We start from the raw sequence: 16,315 nt of genomic DNA on the forward strand, positions 1-16,315 counted from the left end.
ACGATGAAATGAACGTGAGAATGTGCGTTGGTCCACGCCAACCTTATGCCTAGCATACGTGCATTTCTTGTGTGTGTTTGTTTTATTTCCATTGGCGACTACTAGAGGCATTTAAGTTAAATTGCACACTACAAAGTATCGTTGAGCCGTGCAATTGCGGCTGTATGGGACGGGATCATCTGCATGTCTAGCAGGTTTATAAGATTTCCATACCATGCAGTTGACCAGCCAAACAATAAAGCGCAATTTGCAGCGATTGCCGGTTTTCCCAATGTAATCGGAGCGATCGACTGCACGCACATTGCTATAAAGGTGCCAGCATTTCCATTCAATAAATGAGCAAATAAAATATGATGCTCAAATGCGCTTAATACACACACTTATTAATGAATTCTATTTGTCTTCCTCGTGATGAAGAGTATGCAAAATGTGAGATGTAATGGGGGAAAAAGAAGAATGAGTTCATTAAACGCTGGATTCAAACTTCCAAATAACACCGTTTTTCTCCCGTCTACCTCCGAAAGGAGCACCTACAATTCACATTCTGTTCAAAGTTTCTATTTTTGCTTGCTTTTGCTATTGCTTTTTTATTTGGTTTTGCCAAAGTAGAGTCATTAGCATATTCTTACAGGGGAGAAGGCAGGGAGGGGTTTTGTGCTTAGTTTCACATTAATTTGGATGTACAAAGAGAATATACGTAAGATTCGGTGTAGGCAGTGTTTCATACATCTGAATTTTGTACTGCGCACGTGTATTTACAGCTTTGTGTATACGTAATGTTTTAGTGCCTTAGTCATGTGACCTGGGTGTTTGGAATCATGCTTCAGTGCAGTGTTTCAAAACATGTGCTTTGGGATCTCAACACTGTGTCAAAATGTCAGTTTAGTTCACTTTAGGTTTGACATACTTAATGGCAGTTACAATCAGATTTTCCCTCTGATGATATTCCGCTAGTTCCAGAAGATTTCAGAGTTTTCTCCAGTTTGACTTTAGCTATGATAAGTATCAAATAAATTACAAATAACAGCAATAAATTGGAGTGTAAAAAAAACAGTTGACTAATAAGGTATGTTGTGTGTGCAGTCAGAAGGCCATCCACCACTTAATATGTCTAGAGTTTGCTAGGTTGTTCAATCTATTGTGGCAACCCCTGTTAAACCAGGGACAAAGCTGAAGGAAGATGAGTGATTAAAGGTATGTCATGGGCATAATTATAGCTAAAAATATTTTATTGTTGCTCGCTTCAGAATATTGAATGTGTCACGAATAGACAACGTCAAACTCCAGATGAGTTTTCCTGAATGTCAAATGTAAATTTGCATGTTTAGATCATGACAACTAAGATCTTACTTGTCAGGGGTGAGGTATCTAAATAACACAGTACTGAACCGGGTTAGTAACTGTACTGTGGTGTTAGTAACTGTACTATTATGGACCGGGTTTTGGGCAGCCACAGCGATTGGATAGTATACCAAAGCAGGTGACCCGGGGATGTTATAGACTGAACCAACAAGCTGAGGACTGGGGGAGGGGGGTATGAGCTGGAATTACAGGAGTATTATGGGATAAATAAACAAAATGGGAGGGTGGCAGGAGACCAGAGGTGGAAAGAGTAATAAAATCTTGTACTCAAGCAAAAGTACTGTTACTTACAAAAATTTTTACTCAAGTAAAAGTAAAGTTACATGTCTATAAATCTACTTAAGTAAAAGTAAAAAATAACTCATTAAAATGTACTCATGAGTAAAAAGTAAAGAGCAACTCACTCAAAAAGGACAAGACAATATAAATCTCCAATTAGTTGTTTGTAGTTGTATAAGTAACGTTTAAAATTAAAGACCAATAACAAAAAATTCTATATTATTTAAAATGTTTTACAGATTATCCCATTTAACAGTTTATACATATTCAAAAATTGTCATGCAACATCTTCTGTGTTAGCTAAATGGGCTATATACACACAGACTTTTAATTTTCAGCGAGGCAGCCTAATGGCTTCCGATGACGTCTTTCCATTTTAAAATTGTCACGTTTAAGATCTGATTTCTTTAAATATCAGCGATTTTCACTGCCCGTTAGATATACGATATGAAGTGGGTTTCAGATCGGACAAAAAGCACTGCATTAAAGTCTATTTCCTTCCGCCATGTCTTTAAAATATGGGTAACACTTTACAATAACAGTACATGAATAATGATGTATTGATATGTAAATTAAACATTAGTTTATTATGAATTAAGGATGAGTTAAGGTATACACTGATCATGAATTAATTTTACCTACAACATGAGTCACATGAGTTCATGTGTGAATGATGGCTACCTTAATTACTTGTTAGTACATGCTTGTTTGTTAATTAAGGTATTAATTACCACATTAGTTTATGCTTAATTTAACCATGATGAACTCATGATATGTTAATGTATAATTATGCTGTGACTTTACTTAAAGGGACACATCATCATTAATCCATTCTTAACTACTCATGAACTCCTTATGCACGTCCAACTAGTGAGTTTACACTGAATAAAAATAGAAAAGTGTTCTTTCGACATCAACATGAACAGGAGTTCATGAGTAGTTAAGGATGAGTTAATAGTGATGTGCCCCTCCAAGTAAAGTCATGCCATAACTATACATTAACAGCTCATGAGTTCATGTTGGTTATATTTAGCTTAAACGTATATGTTAAACTTAAATTTAAATTAAAATGTTAATACATAAATTAACAACATGTACTAACATGTAATTAAGGTAGTCGTTATTTACACATGAACTCATGTAACTCATGTTGTATTTAAAGTTAATTCATGATAAGTACATACCTTAACTCATGGTTTATTTATAATAAACTAATGTTTAGTTTACATATTAATACATCATTATTCATGTACTGTTATTGTAAAGTGTTACCAAAATATGATAGTTTGTTTTACCCAAAATATTTTGGTTGTTGCTAGATAGGATACAGTTGCGGCAGAAAGTTAACGAAAATTATTTATATAATTTAAATTTCACATTTGTTGTATTTTATCAACGTCTACCCCTAACCCAACTTAAACCCAAAAGTCACAGTAACATACAGTAGAATTTTTTAGCTATTTATTGAATTACCTAATAATTTGTATTTTTTTAAAGCCTACCCCCACCCAACCCTAAACCCAACCATCACAGAACTGTAAAGATATAAATTATTTATATATATTTATTCATTCATTTTCTTTTTTGGCTTAGTCCCTTTATTAATCAGGGGTGTTGAATGAACTACCAACGTATCCAACATATGTTTTATGCAGCAGATGCCCTTCCAGCTGCAACCCATCTGGGAAACCCACACACACTTATTCACACTCATACACTAGACAATTTTTAGCGTACTTAATTTCCCTATAGCGCATGTGTTTAGACTGTGGGGGAAACCGCAGCGCCCAGAGGAAACCCACACAAAGACAGGGAGAATATGCAAACACACAGAAACACCAACTGACCCAGCCGAGGCTCGAACCAGCAACTTTTTTGCTGTGAGGCAACAGCACTCCCTAAAGCGCCACTGCGTCGCCTATTGTTATACAGTGTCATAAATGCTGCTAATTGATGTGCATAGCGCACATCCGGCCGCGTGTCTGATCTAGACTTTACCCGCAGTATTTTCAATAGAATTTCTGCACTAGCCTATTGCTACTGACGGCACTTGTGGTTAAACCATCATTCATCTAATTTTTCGCTTGAACAACTAAATGAATGCTTCAATCTATTTAACTGAATGTATTGTAATTACATTACAACATTGATGACGTAAAAACAACCTTGTGAAATTGAAAATACTCACATTGAGCTGTCAGATTATTAGAAGTTTATCGTTGGGTTTAAAGCTCTAGCTGTGCATAGAGCCCATATTGCATAAACAAATTTGCTCCAAATGCCCATTACCTAACAATGTTACAAACACAGTTGGGTAAGTTGCTTCCAAAATGTAATACATTATATATTAAAAGTTACTGTCATGTTTTTTGTAATTGATTACATTACAATATTAATATCTGAGAAATGCATTACACTACTTTTGTATTACTTCAACCAAAATAACCATAATAAAGTATGACTCTTATGAATTGAAATATGAATTTTCAATATGTCTGTTTTCAAATACATTTTGCTATTAACTGTAATTATTCTGAAAGATTTTTGTTTGCACAAGGAGTCTTACAGCCTGTGCTCCACACAGAGATCTGATCATTTATTTGACATATTTTCTTTCAAATATATATTCATAGTGCTTCATCTTTTACACATTATATATATATATATATATATATATATATATATATATATATATATATATATATATATATATATATATATATATATATATATATATATATATATATATATATATATTTATATATATATATATAGCTTTGCATGTATGGATATGACTGTGTACTAACTTTAATGACTTTTGGGGAAGAGGACTTTTTACAGTAAAAGGTAGCAATTTTATTTTATCTAATATATGTATTTATAATATACACAGATTTTTATATAGTCAATCAAATTAACTTAAACTATTAAAAATGCAACCAACATTTGTTTTGGCCCAAACTACAAAAACAAACTAATTTACAACAGTTTAGTATTGGTTTTGCTTAAGTTGCACACTAGTTTGATCATGTATAAATGTCATTATAACCATATTGTATAAATATTATTACAAAGGCCTACATCACGCTGACAATCAAAAACTAAACGACATGACATAACAGGCGATTGTCCTCTGAGTGCAGCTTCAGCTCTCATTGCGCGTGCAAAAAAAAAGTCTCCCCGCATCCATCACAGTCTTTATCATTTCATGTGCACACTGCTTTATTTCCGCATAGTATTGATCTTTATATCGCAGATCAAGTGCAGTGAAGTGTTTCAGACAACACACGCAAGCCGTGGTTGCGTCACAACTTTTATAGCAGGAGAAAACAAATACTATGGAAGTCATTAGATACAGCTTTACAGCATTCTTACAAATATCTTCTTTTGTGTTCAACATAAGGAAGAGAATCAAACATGTTTAGGCCTATTACAAGCAAGGCAGTGGCGTAGCGGACGGGCCCGCAGGGCACGCACCGCGGGGGGGGCCCGCATGATTAGGGGGCCCCACGTAGTCGCGAAAATCCGGCAACCGCAATAATCAAACTCTTGAAAACAACTGTGGTCGGAACAAAAGTTCACAGGTCTGTGTTCTCTGAACTCCTCTCAAGCGGTGGACTACTTCATTCTGATTGCTTGCCGCCGAACCGCGTCAAGCTCGGTCATAGCTCATACCATAAAGTTGACTTGATTTCAACTCTCCTCGACACCCACACAGGAGAAGACGCGCCACGCTGTTCCTCGCCACCGGTTCTCATTGAAAAAGAATCACTTCTGGCTACTTTGATGCTCTCGCCGCTTTCGGTTTCTGATCGCTCCTCAGTTTGTGAAGGCTTCCCTGCGTTGTCGCTCCACCCCGCCCCCTTTCCCGCTCCTTAGTTTGTGATCGCTTCTCAGTTTGTGATCGCTCCTCAGTTTGTGAAGGCTTCCCCGCGTTGTCGCTCCACCCCGCCTTCCTTCCCTGCTTCTCAATTTGTGATCACTTTCCCGCATTGCCCCCCACCCTCACCTCCCCAACTGGGGGCCCCGTCAGTGATCCCTGCAGGGGGGCCTCCGCATTTTGCGCTACGCCACTGAAGCAAGGACGAGAAAGTGACACGAGTAAGTGACAGAAGTGTCAGTTTAGGCTTTAGGCTGTCATGGCAACCATATACAATGCACACTGTGGGATATGCGCACTAGGACACATGTCAGCGTAAGATCTACGGAAGATTATCAGACTTTAGCGTTAGTGACTCGATTTTATATTCTAACACGTGCAAACATTACATTAAACAAGGGATTGGAGATGATTTTATACTAAGCATTCTAAACTGTCCCCGTGTAGCTTACCTTGTCATTGTTGGGGTTGACAGGCATTTTGCTGATAAACTTTCTAAACTCCGGAGACAAATCCAACTCCAGCAACAGTGAATAGACAAGTTTCCTGCAGATATTTCTCACGATGCGGCTGCAGTGACGTGGTTTCCTGGCGCAATTTCCTTTTTCTTTTTCCATTGCATTTCTTTATATATTTATTTTTTACTCAGTAACGCATATGATTTAAAATGTAGCGAAGTACAATACTTTAGGCAAATCATACTTAAGTAAAAGTAAAATTACAGATTTTAAACTCTACTCTAAAAAGTACAAATTTTCAAAAAAACTACTTAAGTACAGTAACGTGAGTAAATGTAATTTGTTACTTTCCACCTCTGCGGGAGATGTATCTGAAATACGAGAAACTTTTGGAAAAAATGGGAATGTTGGCAGGTATGATTACAATCCCACTATATCTTCGTTCATCTTTGTAAAACAAATTCTTCCATTAACATAAACAGTCCTGAGACATTCAACGTCCAGTAAACAAACTACAGAACAAACAGTCAATAGATTCCAAGTGACTTAAGTTGATAACTGTAATCAGCTCTAAGAACAATTTTGCCCGCCAAATAAAACTGTAAATGACTTTGTTTGCCAATGTTTTCTCTTCCACCTCAGATCATCAGGGTGCATTTTTACTATGAGCAATACAACGTATTGTCATTAGACCCAGCAGCGCAACAAGCAAGTGTCATATTGCCCATGATGTAAGTGCATCCTGATCTAATGTAGATTTAGGCAAGCCAAGTCATTTTTGTGGCACATTTATTATTTATTATTATTGGCTTCATTTATTATTTGTTATTGGAGCATTGTATGATTGCAGTTGAACCACTTACTGTTGAAGGTTTTTGTTTTTTCTGGACATTGAACTTCTCGTGACAGTTGCTCTCTAAGGAGGATGAGAAAACAGTTTATTTTTAACACTTAATTTGTGTTAAAAAGATGAACAAGAGTCTCAGGGGATTGGAATGATACGGGGGTGAGTAATTAATAACAGAATTAATATTTTGGGTAAACTAATTATTTAATTTACTGCTAGCAACTCTTATCTCAACTCTTCTGCTTGTTACAACAAACTGTGGCAGAAAATTTGTCAGGTTTAAACGGGTATATTCCTAATACATTATGCCAATTAGAAATATTTCACATAGATAAAAAAGGAGAAAAAAAATGTTCATTTAAATCAAAACCATAAGTTGCGATTAGAAGGCAAAATCAGAAATACTAAGGAGACCAAAAGGCAAAAAATTCACCTCCATGATGAAAGTCAAACTAAAAAAATGAACTTCTAAAGTTTGGCATCAACCAAACATTGGTAATTTCATTACAAATGTATATGAGGGACCCAAATGGCATCTGTTTTGTATAATGGCCCATAAGAAAGATAAAGAGATAAGAAGACAAAAGAAAAAAACTAATTGTACTTCAAACATCCTGACATTTTGAGCAAGATCTGATGCAGGCCTGTAACCTTGTGACCATACAGATCTGCGCAGGTAAACTGACAGCACTGAATACAATAAGGAGTCACAAAGAAGAGAGAGCAGAGAGGTAAATAATTTACTCCATTATCTGCACTGCAAAGCTCATCAGTAAGCCCGAACAATAGGCACGATTGAATTGCTGATTGCATCTCTCTTTGCCTGCCAGGTCTTTTACCTCCCTGAATTCTGCATTAAAGAGAAAAAGGGAGCACTGAGAAAAAGCTGTAGGATATTTTTTCAATGTCAAACAGCCAAAATATACCAATTAATTTTTGAGTTAAAGGTCATAACCGTAATTGGCATCAGATTTCAGGCTGCTTCTACTTTAATGGAAGGAGATGGTTGTGGACAATTTTATTCTGGAGGATTTTATCTCATAATTCAGTTGAAATTACCTAAAATCTAAAGAGTAATTGAACAAAAACAAAAAGGAAAGACCAAAGCCTTGATCACAGACATCAAATAAATGACCCATTGATGTTTGTATTGAAATGTCCCTGTGGTTTATTTAAATTTCTTACCCAGTGAGCAATCAGATTTTCCAGTACCTGTTTCATTTGCCTTGTAAAGTCAAACCATGTCCTACATTCTTAGCTTTAGCTAATTATATTTCTACATCATGGGAACAACTCCCTTTATTGCTATTTTTAGCCTAAACGCCCCTAGATTGGAAATAATGTGCTAGTTTTCTTTGGTTCTCCATTGACTTTGAACTTTGTTTCATCTCCCAAACTTCCAATCTAGACATAGCCATCATTTATAAAGACACTGAGGAGAAAACAAGTGAACATATTTATTTAAAATGGGCAAATTGTCTCCCTTCCATGATCTATTAATTTATTAGACAACTTTTTACTTAACGAAAAAAGAAAGAAAGACACCTTTGCTTGAGAGATTTATCACTTGTGCAGGATAGCGATATTTGATTTAAGGTACATGTGAAATCTAAATGTTTATTTTGATAGTACACATTGTTATTTTTAAGGTGAACAATATATCTGAGAAAGTCTATTTTTGGTAATCTTCAATCAAAGTATGACCAATTGCTTCCAAATTTGAAGTTGAGGTCCTGAGTTTGACAACTTCAACCACAATATTTAACCACACACTTTTCTTCAACTTAGTTTGCTATAAGAGAATGACCCACACAATCTCACGGCAATTTGTAACTTTTTCATTTAGTGGCTAATTTGTACGAATTCGTACAATCTATACATTTTCATACACTTTTATACATTTTAGTATAATTTGCTCATCCCCCAATGACGATTGGGTTTTGGGGTAGGGATAGGTGCCACGCCTCCTTTTTAAAATCATACAATTTCGTACGACTGAACTCATTACGAATTCATTACAAAACTGGCACAACGTAAAATACTTACGTTTTCTTGTGAGATCAGGTGGGAATGACCACTCAATTCATGTTCAGTTGAAAGTACATCAAAATAACAAAAGTCTTAGCACACACAGACACGTACCATGATGTACACTGTAATAAACATGAGCAAAATAAATACACTTAATTTGTCCCATAAGAAAGATAAAGAGATAAGAAGACAAAAGAAAAAAACTAATTGTACTTCAAACATCCTGACATTTTGAGCAAGATCTGATGCAGGCCTGTAACCTTGTGACCATACAGATCTGCGCAGGTAAACTGACAGCACTGAATACAATAAGGAGTCACAAAGAAGAGAGAGCAAAATAAATACACTTAATTTGTCCAAAAAAAAAAAAAAAAATCTTTAAACAAAGTGAGTAAATGCTAGGTGTCACCATCCTGCAGTTTGTCTCCATTCACCTAGAGGTCCCTGTGTTTCCCCTCTGTCTTTGTTCTTCCTCATGTGTTCTTGTTTACTTAATTTGGATCACCTGTGACTTGTTCCAGCCAGTGTATTTAAGTTGTCACTTTGTCTGTGTTCCTCACTCGGTTTTTGAGTCATCTCTGGTGAACTTGCCTTGCGTTTCCCTTGATCTCCTGAGCTACGTCCCGGTTAAACCCGGTTTCAAGACCCGATCGTGACACTAGGGACTGTATGGTTCATAAATAATGAACTGTGCAGTTCTCTTGTCATTGCTCGGTATGTGTGTGTACTGTTTGTTTGTTTGTTTGACTGCATCAACATAAACATACACAACATATTTTCAACCCAGGCTCATTCTGAAAAAAACATACCTCTATATAAATTTCTGGAGAGAGCAAAATACTTTCCAGGAGCTATATTTTTTTTTCAGTTTTTTTATTTGCAAATCTACCAGAGGCCACTATCAAATTTCTCCCGTGAGAGCCACGCCTGCTGTTCTTGCATAAATCCACCAGAGGCCGCTGTCGACTGACTGTTTGACTGACTGACGGATCGACTGACCCACCCTCCTCCTTTCCTAAACCCAACCAATAATGTTTTCAAAGGCATGATTAATCAGCGCCCACCCACTTCTGGGTTTTCCCTAAACCCAACCAATGCAATCCAAAAATAGAAAAGCCCTCGCCCCACATTTTTAGATTTTACCACATTCCCACCCTGTTATTTACTTGTTTGTTTTATTATTTGGCTTTTTTTTTTCTTACCTGCTTTCCAGAACCGTACTTCACCAGACTCGAACCCCATCGTTGTGCTCAACTACTTTCTGAAATGTTTATAGGGCCATGTTTTCAGAATGAGCCTATGTTGCATATTTTACAATATATACTGTATGGTTTGCCTGATAAAATAAAAAAAAAAATAAAAAAATTGCAAAGAACATATGATACAATTGCTCAATTTAACGTCATAAAACAGTAGTCAAATATTAAATATTGCAACAACTTTTGTCATATTAAATTATTGAATAATTAATTTACATAAGTTATTTATTCCAAACTGTTTCACATTTGAAACATTATGCAAATACAAATATTACAGTCATTTTTTTTTAAATTTATTTTACTTTTAAATTCAGTTAATTCTTGTTTTAGCCTTTAGCTTAAAATAATAATTGATAAATAATAATTGAATAAAGTAATGTTTAAATAATGATATTCATTTTCCTTCATTAGTCTCCATTTTAGAGATCGCCACAGTGAAATGAACCGCCAATAAAGTAATGTAAGTTGAGAAAATCATTTAATTTAGCTTAAAGACACCAAAATAACGGTTACAAAAATCTGTCTCTTTTGCTCTTTTTCCTATTGCCTTAAATCCATTTATAAATCCTTTATTCTCACATTTGATATTTCCATTAGGCTTTTTCATAGCAGGCATAATAAATTCCCTCAGCCAAGCACTTAGAGGTCCAGTCTTGTGTCCTGTTGAGTAGAGGGTCAGTGTTTCTCCTCTTCTCTGCTCTGTTTGTTTTATAGAGCACCAATTTCAAAACGCAGCGGCCAGTTTTACTCCACAGCTCAGCGATCTCCTCTGATCTGCCAAAAAAGCAACCATTTTGTCAAAAGTCCAGAGGGTCATGCTTGTCAAACCCAGCCAGCATTCATTAGTTGAATGAGGTCATTATTTTGACTCTTAGAGGTTATTTCGGCAGAGACTCGCAGTATTAGTCTAATAGTGGTAAGCTTTACTTTCAATTTTAAGTAGGCCTGAATCATATCCTTCAAATACAAAGACATCAGTCTCAGTTCAAGCTATTATTAAAATAGGGCCAATCATGTCACACTCATCTCCCTGTAATTTCACAAATAGGTAAGTTACATACACGCCAGTTAGTGTATTTGAACCTGTAAATCGCTGATTTGGGTAAAAGCTTCATAAAAACATCATGACTGAAAGTCTTCTCAGAAACGCTAAAGTTATTCTCTGGAAAGGCTGCATCACCAGCGCACCATTTGCACACAGTGACTTAAACTGTAGTGTGTCATTTATGCAAGAGAACAAGAGAGAGGGCCACAAATTGCCGGGGCTAAAGTAAAGAGCTTTATTTATAGCTGCCACCAAAGCTGAAAGCCGGTGCAGCTCTAATAGAGCAATCTGTATTCTTAATGGTAATGTTCCATTCGTTTGGTCCATTTGGCTCGGTACAGGTGCATTAATGGGACTTGTTGAACAGTTCCAGCTGAGCTGATTCGAGGAAAAGGACTGATCAGTGGATTCAACACTCCCTCTTGTGGATGAAGAAAGAATTAACCAAAATGGGGCTTTTTTTTAAGTGGCGAAAGAAAGAAAGAAAGAAAGAAAGAAAGAAAGAAAGAAAGAAAGAAAGAAAGAAAGAAAGAAAGAAAGAAAGAAAGAAAGAAAGAAAGAAAGAAAGAAAGAAAGAAAGAAAATTGATATTGCTATTATATAAATAAGTTAGAAGGTATTGAAGAGAATTGAAACAAACTAAAATGTTTCCACATAAATAAATATATATATATATATATATATATATATATATACACACAGTTGAAGTCAGAATTATTAGCTTCCCAGAATTATTAGCACCCCTATTTATTTTTTCCCCAATTTCTGTTTAACTTTTAACTGAGAGAAGATTTTTTTCAACCCATTTCTAAACATAATAATTTTAAAAACTTATCCCTAATAACTGCTTTCTTTTATCTTTGCCATGATGACAGTAAATAGTATTTTACTAGATATTTTTTAAGACAGTTCTATGCAGCTTAAAGTGACATTTAAAAGCTTAACTAAGTTAATTAGGGTAACTATGCAGGTTAGAGTAATTAGGCAAGTTATTGTACAACGATGGTTTGTTCTGCAGACTATCAGGAAAAAATATATAGCTTAAAGGGGCTAATAATTTAGTCCTTAAAATGGATTTTAGAAGATTAAAAACTGCTTTTATTCTAGCCGAAGTAAAACAAATGATTTTTTTTCCAGAAGACAAAATATTATCAGACATACTGTGAAAATTTCCTTGGTCTGTTAAACATCATTTGGTAAATGAAAATAAAGAAAATCAAAATCAAAGGGGGCTTATAATTCTGACTTCAACTGTATATATAAACTGGCTAGAAAATATTGAAGCGTTGTGTATTATTGTAACGTCTTTTTGTTTAATTAAATAGACTTCAAATAGACATGTTTTTGATATTTGTCAAAGCACACAAAAGTTACACCTGCCCTCTTAGGCTTGTCCTGACCTAAGTTCTATAGGGTGCAGGACCAAATTCATATGGTTTAGTCTCTTGACTATAATTTTACTCTCCTAAGTTTACAGAATGTTTTAAAAAAACTCATTAGTATTTTCATTATTATATCTGTATTTTGTGCTGTGTGAAGCCAGCACCTAAGCTTTTCACTCATCATAGCACACATGCTACTGATGATGTGACAATAAAGGTGATTTGGTTTAATTTGATTTGAAATGGTGATTTATTTTTGAACAAAAGTAAATAAAGACAAATATAGATGTATATGTTGTTTATATAGATGGTATTTTTTGTGTATAGATATAATTATAATGTTATTAAAATATCAGATATGAATGATTAATACAACATTCTATGTGTCACGATAACCAGCGATCGTTCTCCAGAGATCGCTGGTTCTCACACAATAACCATGGACTACACTTCTGCCTTTTCCTTGACTACATATTCAGACATGCACTTCGCACAGACACCCATGCTCACTCATCTAGGATGATTACACTAGCAACACCTGAGGACTATCAGAGACTGATTGCATTCACTACATAAGCCATACATTCACGCTTTCCGTTGGCCGAGTCTTGTTTATCCTGTGATGACATTACAACGCGTTTACCCTGTCTTGTTTTCCCGTGTTTCGACCCAGTCTTGTTTATCCTCGTTCTCCTGTTTAGCCGCCTGCCTTACGACCTCTTGCCTGTTATATGATTACGATTCTGGACTGCGTGTACATACCCGTTTGCACCTGTATTGATCATTGCTTGCCTGACTACGATTAAACCTGCATATTGGATCTTACCAGCCTGATCTCACGAGAAAACGTAAGTATTTTACGCTTTGCCAGTTTAGTGGCTAATTCGTGCGAATTCGTACAAGTTTAGTCGTACGAAATGGTACGATTTTAAAAAGGAGGCGTGGCACCTAACCCCACCCCTAACCCCAACCGTCATTGGGGATAAGCAAATCGTACTAAATTGTACGAATTAGATTGTACGAATTCATACGAATTAGCCACTAAATGAAAAAGTTACGAATTGCCGTGAGATCGTGTTGATCTTACCCCAGTTGTGTGTGTCACTCCCCATGGTTACACTATGAATACACAATAGATAAAATAAAATGTAAGGAAAAAAATGATTAACCTTATATAAACAGACACTGGGCATCTAAAACCTTAACCTACATTTAATTAAGGAGCATTCCACACTTCTTTGACTTAATGTACTTTATATACTATGACAAAACATAGTTTATTGGTGCTGTGACAAAATCACACTGGTTTTCTTAGATCATGATTGTCAACACACACTGGAGCAGCATTTGAACTAGCATACCTCTTAAGCAAGTACAGTGTAAACAATGAAAATTGTAATATGGTGTGAATGTGTGTAGCGTTAGTATAAATTCACGACTTTGTTATTTAGGGACTATTTGACAGTTGATCCCTACACAGTGAAAGGTTGCATATAGGACTTGTTTAAACTGGAGAGTCAACAGGAATTGAGCAAAATGATCTCAAATTATACAAATTGTTTCAGGAAGTGACTTTGGATGGAGGCAGCGTTTGTGACCAAAGGCACCTCACAAAACTGATTTCTGACAAACTTCTGAGGCAAAATAACAATTTAATCACAGACAACAGAGTATTTATGATAGCTAATTAAAATTTAATTTTTTTTTAATCCTGAAACCCCCAGAGATCATGCAGTGCCATTGATGCAATCCAAGAGCTGTGAAAAAATGATGCTAAGGTATCCTTAATCCTGGACCATGCCGTATCCTGAGCTGAAGCTGTGGTGGTCATTGAGGAGTGGAGTGCATGCATTCCTGTAAGACAACAGTGACAGAGGAGTCCCCCATTGATCCTGTGGGTCAGCCTGATCACCTGCAAGTGACCTACTCTCACCTGCAGTTCTCTAGGATGGACGTCCAGCGTTTTCCAGCCTCCAGTGCCTAGACTGCAGCTCCACTCAGGAAGTTTGGCCAGAGGGAAAATGTTCTTGGATAATAGAGCCTGGTTTTTCTCTAGGTTTTTTCTCTAGGTTCCCCTTCACTTCGTCATTTAGTGAAGTTTTGTTCCCTGCCACTGTTGCCACTGGCTTTCTTGGTTGGGACTTGTGGAGTGGTGCATCGATGGATTTGCCCTTCAGTGTTTGAACATTCAGCAATGAAATTTAAACTACACTGAACTAAACTAAGCTGAACTTCAACTCTGATATTTGGACTTTACTAGAGCTTCTGGCGGCTTTGACACAATCTACATTGTAAAAGCGCTAAATAAATAAACTTAAATTGAATTGAAAAGATTGGACATTTAAACACATTAACCACCAAGCGCAGCTTTCACATACCATTTAAGGAATGGAACACACAAGACTGTGGGACAGCATAAGCAGTGAACGTAAAGAATACATCTGGCCTGAAGAAGGTGTCTTTGACAGCAAGTGAAGATGGGTGAACTATCACTTTCATACACATTATTTTACAGTTCTATGTGCTGCCACAGATTAATTTGCCCCAATGATGGCAACATAAAACAGGCAGGTTTTCAAACTCTACAAACGGACATACAGTACAGTTGAAGGAAAAATTATACAGACACCTTCAACATTCCGCACATTACCACAGTTTTATTCATGTACCTGTAGTTTAGAAAACGTCTGATGAAAAGCCGGTGTTTGAAACGTCACATGCTTTGTAATGGCCTTTTTAAGTTAATAAATGTATGTTTTTGGAGCTTTGGTGTACCAGCCTATATGTTTGCACTATTTGTTGTTTTTTGGCTGAGCACCCATTGAGATTGATGCGCATGCTTTTGTACATTTCTTCAATTAAATATGACTAGAAGTAGTTTAATTGTGTCAGAATGAATTTGATAATGTCAAATTAGGTTTATAGAAAGGTGGAGTGTGTAACAAGTTACAATTATTCCAAAATGAACCAAAAATGATTCCAGGCAGCTGCTAGTATGAAAATATTTATCAGAAGTTTCAATTCTCTGCTGTCAACCAGATTAATGGAAACCTCATCTTTAATATTTTCCCAGGCTCACTGCAGCAAGTTTTTTTTAGGTCATTTTGGTTTTTAATGCTCTGAGTGAAGATTTTTTGAGGTATGTCACAGCAGTTTAATTTGTTAGGCTATCTTTAATTATAGTGCCCACTAATAAAAAAAAAAAAAAAAAATATATATATATATATATATATATATATATATATATATATATATATATATATATATATATATATATATATATATATATATATATATATATATGTATATATATATATATATATATATATATGTATGTATGTATGTATGTATGTATATGTGAATAAAAAATATATTTGAATAATTTTAGTTTCACTGCATATGTATTCGCATGAAGTATGAGGAAAAAACAGTACTTACAATGTGGTCACATCTGATCAAATCTTTTTACTAGCCCATGTGTTTTTTAATTTACACATCAAAAATAATTCAAAAGATACCATCGTGTAATTTAAAAATACTATAAACAAATAATAACTTAGATAAAAATCATGTTTCATTTTGGGATGGCTGCTGACATGAAAACAAACAAATGACAGCAGCGCTACATCAACAGAACACAGAGAGCTTCAGTGCTCCTAATTAACCTTCTCTCTTGCAAATCAATACATGGTCCCGGCTCTTTTTAATTGAGGAGTAATTATCAGTCTGTATTCATCTGCCTAATGAAACAATGCTTTGTTATGCCTGCAGC

The 16,315-nt window shown here is 35.5% G+C and overlaps 1 protein-coding gene across 1 annotated transcript in view; it reads left to right on the forward strand.

Moving 5' to 3' along the window:
* kyat3.2 (kynurenine aminotransferase 3, tandem duplicate 2) overlaps nucleotides 1-16,315 on the forward strand; it is an 808,856-nt gene that overhangs the window by 778,189 nt on the left and 14,352 nt on the right. The gene's annotated exons all lie outside the window — the stretch shown is intronic.

This window comes from Danio rerio, chromosome 6 (assembly GCF_049306965.1).
Source record: "Danio rerio strain Tuebingen ecotype United States chromosome 6, GRCz12tu, whole genome shotgun sequence".
In the NCBI taxonomy this organism is placed as follows: Eukaryota; Metazoa; Chordata; class Actinopteri; order Cypriniformes; family Danionidae; genus Danio; species Danio rerio.